Genomic DNA, 10,394 nt, shown 5'->3' on the forward strand with positions numbered 1-10,394 from the left:
GGGGGGGGGGTGCTGCTGCTGTATTTTTGTTGTTAAAATATTACGTTGCAACCAAGTACTGTTTGGTTTTGACACTTCTAGCTTGTTAAAAAGGGACATACAGTAAAAAAAAAATTTTTTTAAATCTCTCAAATTTTAGGGGTGCTGGGATTCAATTTAGGGGTGCTTATGCACCCCCAAAAATGGGCTAGAAACGCCTATTTGTCAGACAGTAGCGCCACCTCTGCCCTTCTCATCACCTCATCATTGGTGATGTGGTCTGCCATGAGATCCTCAAGATGGTTCTGAGGCATCATCGGTGGAAGACATCCAACATGTTGGTAATGCTGGCAGTCCTCATCTACGTCTTGCAGGCGTAGGTCGCTGTTGGAATGACCACTGACATATACAGGTGTAGCTTGATGGCTGTAGTGATGACTTTGGACGACCATATGCTGCGGAGCCTTGGCACACTCCTGCAGTTTTGCCGATTCTCGTTCGTACGTCTTTCTCCACATCTCCTTCATATAAATGCATACAAACTTGTTAAAATTATAATCACACACATAAAATTGCATTGACATCTATAGGATCTTGTATAGCTGTATCACTGTATGACCTACATAGTTTACACCAGCTACAGTCATAGAAACTGGGCTAAAATATTATGGAAAAGTTATGTAAAATCCATTGTTAAAAACTGGGAACTCTTAAAACTTCTCCTGTCTTGTTCACATCCAGTGATACCAGTCTAGTGCATATGCAGATTTGTTTTGTTGTCTTTTTGCAACTGTTTGTATTATATTTTTTATGTTTTGGTTTTGTATATTGATTTCTTGCATCATTTGCATTTTGTTGGATTAACAACAGCAGTCTTCAACCCACAGAGTGACATCTGACTCCCTAATTTGATTTCTGTCTCAAAGCCAGAGTATCTCACTACCCCTAAGCCTCATTGTGGTACCACTGGAATGGGTATTGGCAAGCTCCAAGTCAGGGATGAACACTGTGCCAGCTACTACCCATAATTCTTTTCCCTCAATTAGTGCCAGCTGCTCGGCCTTTAGTATTGACAGATAGTTGTGTATTATCCCTGGCTGCATTAAATGCTTCAGAGATTTGCACTGTAATTTCAACCACAAAGTTTAGCAAATCCTTGACACTGCGCTAACTTGTGGCGGTGCCACTTCCTAAAGACATTAGTCTGTTACGCCACCATTCTGGTGTTCAGTGTTGCTTGAGGTTTCCTGTGGGGAAACAAATTGAATTAGACTTTGCTCTACAACTTAAAAAAAAAAGCAAGGAGTGGAGGAGGTTTAAATCTAAAAGCGTATGATGTTTTTAATCATTAATATAATGTTTAATCACTTTCAATAGTAATGAGAAGGTGTGTGTTTAATTGGAGAACATTTGGTTTTCTTTTTACTGTGAAAGCACTTGGATAACATGGATGCATATAGCCACACGAGGTTTTCACTCATCACCTTTTCATATGGACATTGAATCCCACCACAGGGAAAAGTGCAATCGGATCGCACGTCTTATGATAATATTATAGTTAGGACCGTGAAAGGTCAGACCACAGCACACGTCTTGTTTTACGTGGCCTCTGCTGAGAACCCACAGATGGCTTCAGCATTGCAGCAGGGCCAGCACTCTGCAAAGTGCCTCTGGGAAGGGGATAAATGCCAGTGATGACCCCTGTCCCTCCTTCCACCCTTCTCCCCTCAGCTTTTTGCCCCTCACTCCTGCATGGACTCTTGTTTGAGACTTCTCACTGTGGGATATGTGCTCCTCAGTTGCTTGTGTCCAGAAATGTGTGTGGCAGCAGAATTTACTCTGTACGTGCTGCCTTTGGCACCCAAGGGGCATATCAGAGTAATTGGGGAGGATTAACTGATGATCATCTTTTGACCATGTGACTGCACTGTTTAAAAGGTCAGCAGCGGTCCGTTTTGCCAGCTGTCTGTTAAACCACCTGTTTTACTGTTTTTGACATTTTCTGCAACCAAATTGAGGTATTTGTTAATGATTATCCAAACTTGAAGAATGGAAAAAACCAACAGTAATGGAATCACTGCAAAATGCTGGATATCCAAACCTCGATACAAGAATACTCACTTCACGTACAGCGTCATCTAGATATTTTTCTGTTCTCCTATTACTGCCCTAATGTGCAGAGCCACTGCTTCTCAAGTTGTATTCAGCAGCCAGAGCAACTGTACACCACTCTCACAACCCAGAAGTAACAGCGCACTTTAACAGAGTCATCAAATCCAAAATAAAATGACATGAACTATATTTAACCCCTTTCCCGCTCTATTTTTGGAACTGTTATGAGAACAAGTCACGTAAAGTACCTTGCCCAGCACTGGGTACAAGCACCACCTGTTTCTGTTTAGAAATGTGAAACTAGATGGAGAGAAGGATGTAAATGTAGTAATCAAATGACAGAAGAACATAGATTAAAAACATTACATCTTAATGGCATGGTGTAAAATGAATGATCATCACTAAATGAGCTGTTTTGTTTTTTTTTTAATTTAGAGCGTGCCTCAAATAAAGAGTTTGACATATTGTCACACATTGTCCGAACCCCAGCCCTCACACGTTTCATTGTCCAGAATTTTGAGGAATTGTGTCCAGCAATTGAAAATCTGAAACGTCAACTGGACAAGTAAACTCAGTCCACGTAGCAATTAGCAAAGTGTGCTGGGTGAGAAGTGGGCAGGACAGCTGATCACGTCTTGCCTCGGTGACAGCAGACTTTGAACCCTTTGGACCAATGTGGCCATTTGGAAAAGCTATAAACATGTTTACCCTCAGACGTGGTCAGAACACACGTCGTACAAACTACTTCGTGTGCTTGCCCTGGTCTTAAACCCAGCAGTGTATCTCTATAGCTACATCTGTCTCATGCATGAGAAGAGCCCCTTTAAAATAAAAAAATAAAGAAATGTACAATGTAAAATTGCTCGCACAATGCTACTACCTTTGATCATATTATGAGTGTTGTCAGAGCGAGGTTTGCATAGAAAGAATGCATAATCGAGGGTCCAGTCTAGCCCACTGGATGACTTTGAACACCTATTATTGATGCACCTAAGAAGGCTCAGAAGTGCCAGGTTTCTGGTGCAATTTAAACAGTGAGTAGCCTGTTTCATGTAAAACACTGCTTCAGAGGTTTTTCCTCTCTGACCAGAATACAGTTCTCTGAAAAAAATCAATGAATATTCATTTTTAAAGATATTGAACATTGTGCAAAATACTTTAAAACAGCAGCTTCGGTACAACAGAGTCTGTACCAGACTTATATCTTAAAGCAGTATTGGTGGAACTCTGTTACTAAGGTATTGCACATTAGATCTGTAAATTGTTTGTAAGGCTTCCTCAGTAGCTTCCACTGTAGTGTGATGATGCCAGTATTACTACACAGGAGTGGAAATGTAGGAAAATGCACATATAACAGTGACATTTTCTTGAAATTGCACTTATTTTTCTTAAGACATCTCAGGCTGTTCTTCATCTGTTTTGTAAATGGATTTACATTTTCAGAATTTACTTTCTCATACTAAAAGAAAGGGGATTTTTTTTTTAAAGTTTTTATTTATGAATTATTATGCAGGGGTTTTACTGGTCCAGCTTACTTGACATCAAATTGGGCCATATGTAGCCCTTGAACTGCTGGCACCAAGCCAATTATTTGACTCCGGGAACAGCATTGTAAAGCTGCAGTGATGCTATAAGCTAAATGCTAATGCCAGCATGCGCACATACTCACAGTGACAATGCTAATGATCTTGTTTACAGTGATCACAATAATTTAACATATAAGAATGAAAATTCCTATTGTTGCAGTTGTTTGTGACATAAACCAAAGTTTTGGACAAGGCAGGGAGGGGTGGTGGATGGGGTCAAACAAACAGACTTTCACCCAGGTCTAGAAATTTTGACCTGATGGTGGCGCAAGAGGAAATGTCAGGGGATAACCAGAGGTATTTTGATTCATAGTGAGGGTGGGGGTTAGCATATTAAAATGCTAACCTAATCAACCAGTAACTGAAACACCTGTACTGGTGGCCTTCAAAGCTCTGCTGAACAACTTTGCAGCCATAAAGGAATACTTCACCCACAAAATGTTCATTTGTTTATCAATTATTTACCCTCGTTATGTCAAATTTGTGAAAAAATCTTTTTCTTGCATACCTCCACAGAGGACAGAGAATCCAAAAACAGAGAGAATTCTTGTTGAATTGAAGTAAAGGTGGTCACGTGATAAAAGCAAAACGATAACAAAACGTCCAAACTCTCACTCAGCTGCTGCCATATAAAGTCTGATTTATCCAGTCTGCTCAGTACTTATTTTAAGTCCACGCTGTTGTGTAGCCATGCCAATATACTTGTTTTGCAGGGTTTTTACGAGTGGAGCAGAGCTAAGTAAAAACAAACTATGATGTTGGGCAATTTTGAGAAGACATGTCGATTTAGAACGGCCTGGATAGCAGCATCTGTCTCATCTATGGCACTTGCAATTGTTGTTATTACTCCTTATTGGTTGTTGTGCACAGCCTGACGATGCTTGACAACAGCTTGACAATGACGTTAGTCCCTCCCATGTTGCTAATTGGCCATCTAAGTTGCTTGTTTTTCATTTTAACTGAGAAACTTTTATGTCATGATGCCAAACTAATCAGTCAACTTAATCTTAAAGGATAAATAACATTTTACAATGAATTATTTACAGTGTTGTGTTTCAAGTCAAACTTAATTTATTGCAAGAACTCATTGGTGGTATATGCTGCAACACACGTTCCCATCCCAGGTCTTCAAATACTGACACTTTCTCACAGCCCTTGGCATGACACCAACGCCAAAGGCACCCTTTGGCATTTTTATGGGACTCACCCTTTAGCGTCTTAAAGTGAAACTGGTTCTAACACGTGGTTAATGTTGTCGAACGGTTGCTGTTAAGTTTAGGCGTCTAACGTTTAGATAAAACATCATGTTTGACGGACGTAAGTTATGTATCGTTACATTAAAACAGCATTGACCGCGGGTTTCACACAGGACATGAACAGGGGTCAGTGTGAATGAACCTTACAGTCACATTGTGAGCTTTCAAACAAAAACAATATGCAAAAACAGGCTTAAAACTTGCAAAGACTTTCACAGATTGGCGATTATTCTATATGGGTTTGTCACGACAAGTGACCACATCATGCTAGATGTAGACATTTAAATTATTGTTATTATAATGGCTCACAGAGCTTTAAAACATGTCTCTGAAATACAAAAGCAATTAAAGAATCTTTGAATCAGACGCCAACATAGGGCTTTTAATCTGTCACCAAACCCCAACACTCACCATCAACACCAAAGTTTCCCAGAAGGACTTAATCAAGCGTCTTAAGCCGTTAACCATACCATGGTCCATATGGGACCAACTATAAAATCTTTGCTGCATCTAAGTTTGTGTTTTTCAGCAGGTAATTGGTGGTGGTGCCGTGCTGTGACTGTGCACTTTTCTGCCAACCACTGAAGAGCCACTTACTTCTTTTAATGGGCTTCAGGCGCACACTAATGTGATGGGTGTTAAAAAGCCACAGGTTCTCAACTGCTGGAGAATTTACAGCCACACCACATTCAATTTCATGGGTCAAGGGCATCCACAGTGGGGCCATCAAGTCTACTCCCTTTAATTTTTAATCACTTGTCAACAATTCCCACAGCAAGTTTTGAAGTTATATTCCAACACATGCTACTTGGACGTATACATCTTAGGTAATGTAAGAAAAGAGGAAAACATTACAGTTTAAATTGTGACATTCACAGGGCAAATAGCTCAGAATGCCTAGCTCAAGGAATATCTGCTTTCAAGGAATATCTGCTTCAGATACAAGCCTGTAGGTCATGTGATGTTTTCAGACTTAGAGAGAATCAAACCTAGAAATAAACACCAATTTTTCAAATAAATATGCCATAAACATATTGAAACTTTTTTGAAAGTTGGATTTCCCTTCATATCAATAAATTTGAAGCCTGTGTTCAGACAGTCTCCTGGATTTATCCACCGAGGCCTAATTCTGGAAAGTCCTGCTTGGCGCATGAATGTCACTCAACTGAGCTTCTTGTAAAATTAATTGTGCGCAGTAATCTGTAAAAATGTACCATAAATGTTATTTCTGAGATGTCAAAGTTTATCCAGGCCTCTTGACACATACCTGATACTACTCTACATCCGTCTGTGTTAAGAGCATAGGCATATCATCGGGAGACAGGAGGTTTCCATAATCTGCCCTCCCTTAGTCTCCTCAGAGGAACATCTATTCTTCATCACTGTCAACCCTCTGTCCCCCGAGAGACGATGCTTCGCTGCCTTGGACCTTGAATGGCTTAGGGCCACATTTTTTGCTCGTCACTTAACCCCTCCTCACAAACAAACACTGACATTGATGAACTTTGTAAACATATCTGGAGTGGACACCAAATTTGTCCTGTCTCCAAACTTCCAGTAGCTTTACAAAGTCATTAATCATATGATAGCTTCCCAGAGGTGACTGTCAGTTTTGAGGTAGGAATAGTGATTCCTCATCCCTAAGTGAAAAAGCAAGCGGAGTGCAGACGGAAAGGATAAATCACTCGAGAAGTGAAGACAGGTAGCATTCAGCAGCTGGCCATCTGGCCCTTATCGTGTCCCAGACTGGTTGATTTTATTGCTTTTCATTGCTTTCCGTAGACCCAAGAGGGATTTTCACAAACAACCTGTCAGTCTGGCCTGAGGTGATCATCCTCTGCCGGTTGTGTAAGTGATTACAATGTGCATCTTGGACATCATGCCCTCATAAGTGGCTTCCCAGGGGCACATTGTTTAAGTCAGATAGACACTGGACACTGTGTACTATTACACTGATCAATGTCTTTTACATGGACTAAGCCATGCACTTAGTGTACTGCAATTTCAGTTACTAATTACTGAACTGTTTTTTTCCAAGTTGTCAAATAAAACTGTTTTTAACAAAAAATAATTAACAAATATATGGTTTTACCTCCCCTTCTAACAAATATGAAAACTCTGGCATTGGTCTAAATGGCTGTTTTTTAGGGTGTTTTCACACCTGCTGTGTTTAGTTCAGCTGAATTTGATCGTGGAACCCTTTACTCCCTTGATGTGGTTCGTTCACTCGTTTCTTTAGGTTTGAATTCAGATTCAGATTCAGGATACTTTATTAATCCCCGGGGGGAAATTGTTTAAAGAAGACAGTAATCACACCCGGGTGTGGACCAAAGCAACTGGATCATGACCTACGAGGTTTCAGTCTTGGTACAAACAAGCTCTGTTAAGGCTCAGTCCAGTTCGCTTGAATAGTGTTGAGAACATGACCTGACCTTGCCTAGACCCAAATGTAGAAAGGATAATTGATTAATGCACGCCACCTCACAAAATGTCTTGATATGCGCCTTTGGTGTCCATTGCATTGACACATTGTCCAGCCGCAGCCACACCTCATTTTCAAAATTTATCATTTGCCTAAAGTGATAAATACAAACAATGTAATAAACAATGACCAGGGCAGAGATCAACCTGTGTAGTTATCCCTCCATTATAAAACTGGCAAGTGGCGGTTTTCTGGAACAGAACATGAGTCTGCTCTTCTGTTACACTGTATACCTCCAGGAGTTTTCCCACATGAAAAAATTGACAGTAAGAGAGTAGTTTCCTTACGCATCACAAATTTTGATCTACAAACAAAACTAGAGGTCATATGCAACATTGAAACAAATTGGTCCCTGATTCAGACCAGAGAGAATTAATTTTATTTGTGAAAACCCCCAACTATAATTCTGAATCTAAGACAGACTGCAGAGATGCAGGGGACACATCTTCCTCAATATTTAGAATGTAGCAAAGGTTGTTTGTTTTTTTTTTGTTTTTTTGGGCAAAATTAGAGAAATATACACCATAAATGAATGCAGAAAAGGCACATATTGGTGCATAAAAAATTATCAGAATGCAGGAAATTATGTATTTGATGGTGAAAATCTTCTGGCGGAGAACCCCTAAACCCCGTTTCATATGCGCCCCTCATGAAACCTACGTCCTCGGTCTATAATGTAGTGATCTAAAAAGCCAGGTTTAAGAAAAATGCATCAATTTAGACCAAAAATGATTATTTTTTTAATAAGTGATATGTAAATGCCATCTATTATCTTTAAAACATAATGGCAACCCCCACCACAGAAACTTTTTTTTTTTTTTCCCCCAAGATATTTTATGGGCATTTTTTGCCTTTAATGGACAAGACAGTTAAGTGTGAAAGGGGGAGAGAGAGAGGGGATGACATGCAGCAAAGGGCCACAGGCTGGACTCGAACCCGGGCCGCTGCGGCAACAGCCTTGTAGATGGGATGCCTGCTCTACCACTAAGCCACTGATGCCCCCCCACCACAGAAACATGTTGGGTTACTGACCCAACAGGGGTGAAGACAAAATGTACCATTTAAAGATTGAAAGGGGGAAAAAACATGATCAAATGATACTGTGCCCCATGTTATCTGTAAAATATCATACGTTACCATTACAGGAGCTTCTGGCATTGTTGAGTGAACCTTGAACCCGACTGCATTTGCATTTTATTTCACTTGCACTGTCATGTCACTTTCATGTTGCTGTCTGAACCCGCCCCGAGCCCGTCACACATTCTGTTTTTTATGTCCGAACCATAGACTGTAATGGTCCGAACCTGACAGAGTAATGAACTTAAGCACTGCGGTAATCCCTGTCAGGCTATTGTTGTTACTATGGTTTCAGCTTGCCTGTATACTGTGATTACACACGCAGCCCCTTATAAATGACAATCAAAGGGCATAGTTTTATATAGACTTATATAGGTAGATTGTTTTAACACACATCACTATTCAGAGATATCAGCAGAGTTCTGGGATGTGGAAATCTCCAGGTTTGTTGTTGTTCTATTTACTCACATCACAGGTGAATCCAGTACAAGGTGATGCATAGACCGCATAACTCAAAATCAAAATTAAACTGCATCTTCCCATTAGCATCTCTCAATTGTGACAAGTGTTGCTCTGCTGGAGGATCACTCACACATCTTTTCAGGTTTTGCCTGACATTATCCAACTTTTGGGCTGCAATTTTTGAGTGGCTCTCAAAAGCCTATTCCAGAGATATTCAGCCCAACCAGAATGTGGCCACCTTTGTTTACTCTGCACAGACTTTTGAGCTGCCATATGACATACAGATTGCTCTGCACTGAGGAATGGTAGTTGTTAAGAAATGTATCTTCCTCACCTGGAAGTCTACCACTCCACCCTGTTTTGCACATTGACTAAAGGACATGTTGTCTATTATACAAATGGAAAGACCACGCCTGCACTAATCTAATTCACAGAATAGATTTGAGAGAAATTGGGGACTTTTCTTGACACAGTCATATTACCCTGCAAACATAGGGAGTCTGATCTGTAATTCTGAAATTTTTGAAAAACTATTTAGGTAAAGTTGTAAATTGTCTGGCAACCTTTTTGTATTGTTTTCTTTTGGTTTCTTTTGTTCTGTAACTCATTTTTCTTTTAAGTGCAGCCTCCACTATGGTTTTCTTTAGTGCAGCCCTCCTATATTCAGTGGTTTTTCCAGCAACGCTAAAGTCCCGTTCGCTGCTGCTCCTAGTTGGAAAGGCCAGAACGCCCCGAGCAAGTACACCAAGCTTCAGGTATCATTAGGAAATGATGTGTTCGACGCCCTACATTGTTAGCTAGCTTACATTTACTTAGATGAATGTTTACTACCTAAAATAGTCTGTGTTGTGTTTCTGTATTGACACATAATTAACAAACCCCTGCATAGCCTGAACCAATGCATTCTCATTCCAATTCATCAAATACGGCTGCCTTGTTAGTGGACCTACACGTCTGTGACACAGGAGGTAGCCTTCTGCATTGGTTTTGGATGTTAATGGACAGCATGACAATTTTCGCTCGTTTTATGCATTGTGTCTTTTCAAAATAGATTTTTGTTTTCTCAGGAAATGTACAATTTCTGCTCATTACAGCTGCTGCCCGGTTATAGGTACCTCTGTACGTCTGTATCTGTCAGCGTAATCTTTGACAAAGTGACAGTATTTGATGAGTTGGGGCTTGCTGAACCAGAACTAAACCCGTATTTTATTCTCTGCAATAATTCAAAGTTGAGGGAACAAGGGCAATGCTAACTCACGGGTTGGCCTACAAAAAAATATGTCAACCCTGCAGCACTATAATTTTGAGTCCCTGGTAGTGGACCACATAATAACTGGAAACAGGTGGCAGTTTTCTTTTGTCTTCTATCTTTGTGGAGGTCAGTGCATTAATGCTGTAAGAATTGTTAAGTTATATTTCATGATATAATCTAACCTTGCA

The sequence above is a fragment of the Epinephelus moara genome, chromosome 7 (assembly GCF_006386435.1).
Source record: "Epinephelus moara isolate mb chromosome 7, YSFRI_EMoa_1.0, whole genome shotgun sequence".
NCBI lineage: Eukaryota > Metazoa > Chordata > Actinopteri > Perciformes > Serranidae > Epinephelus > Epinephelus moara.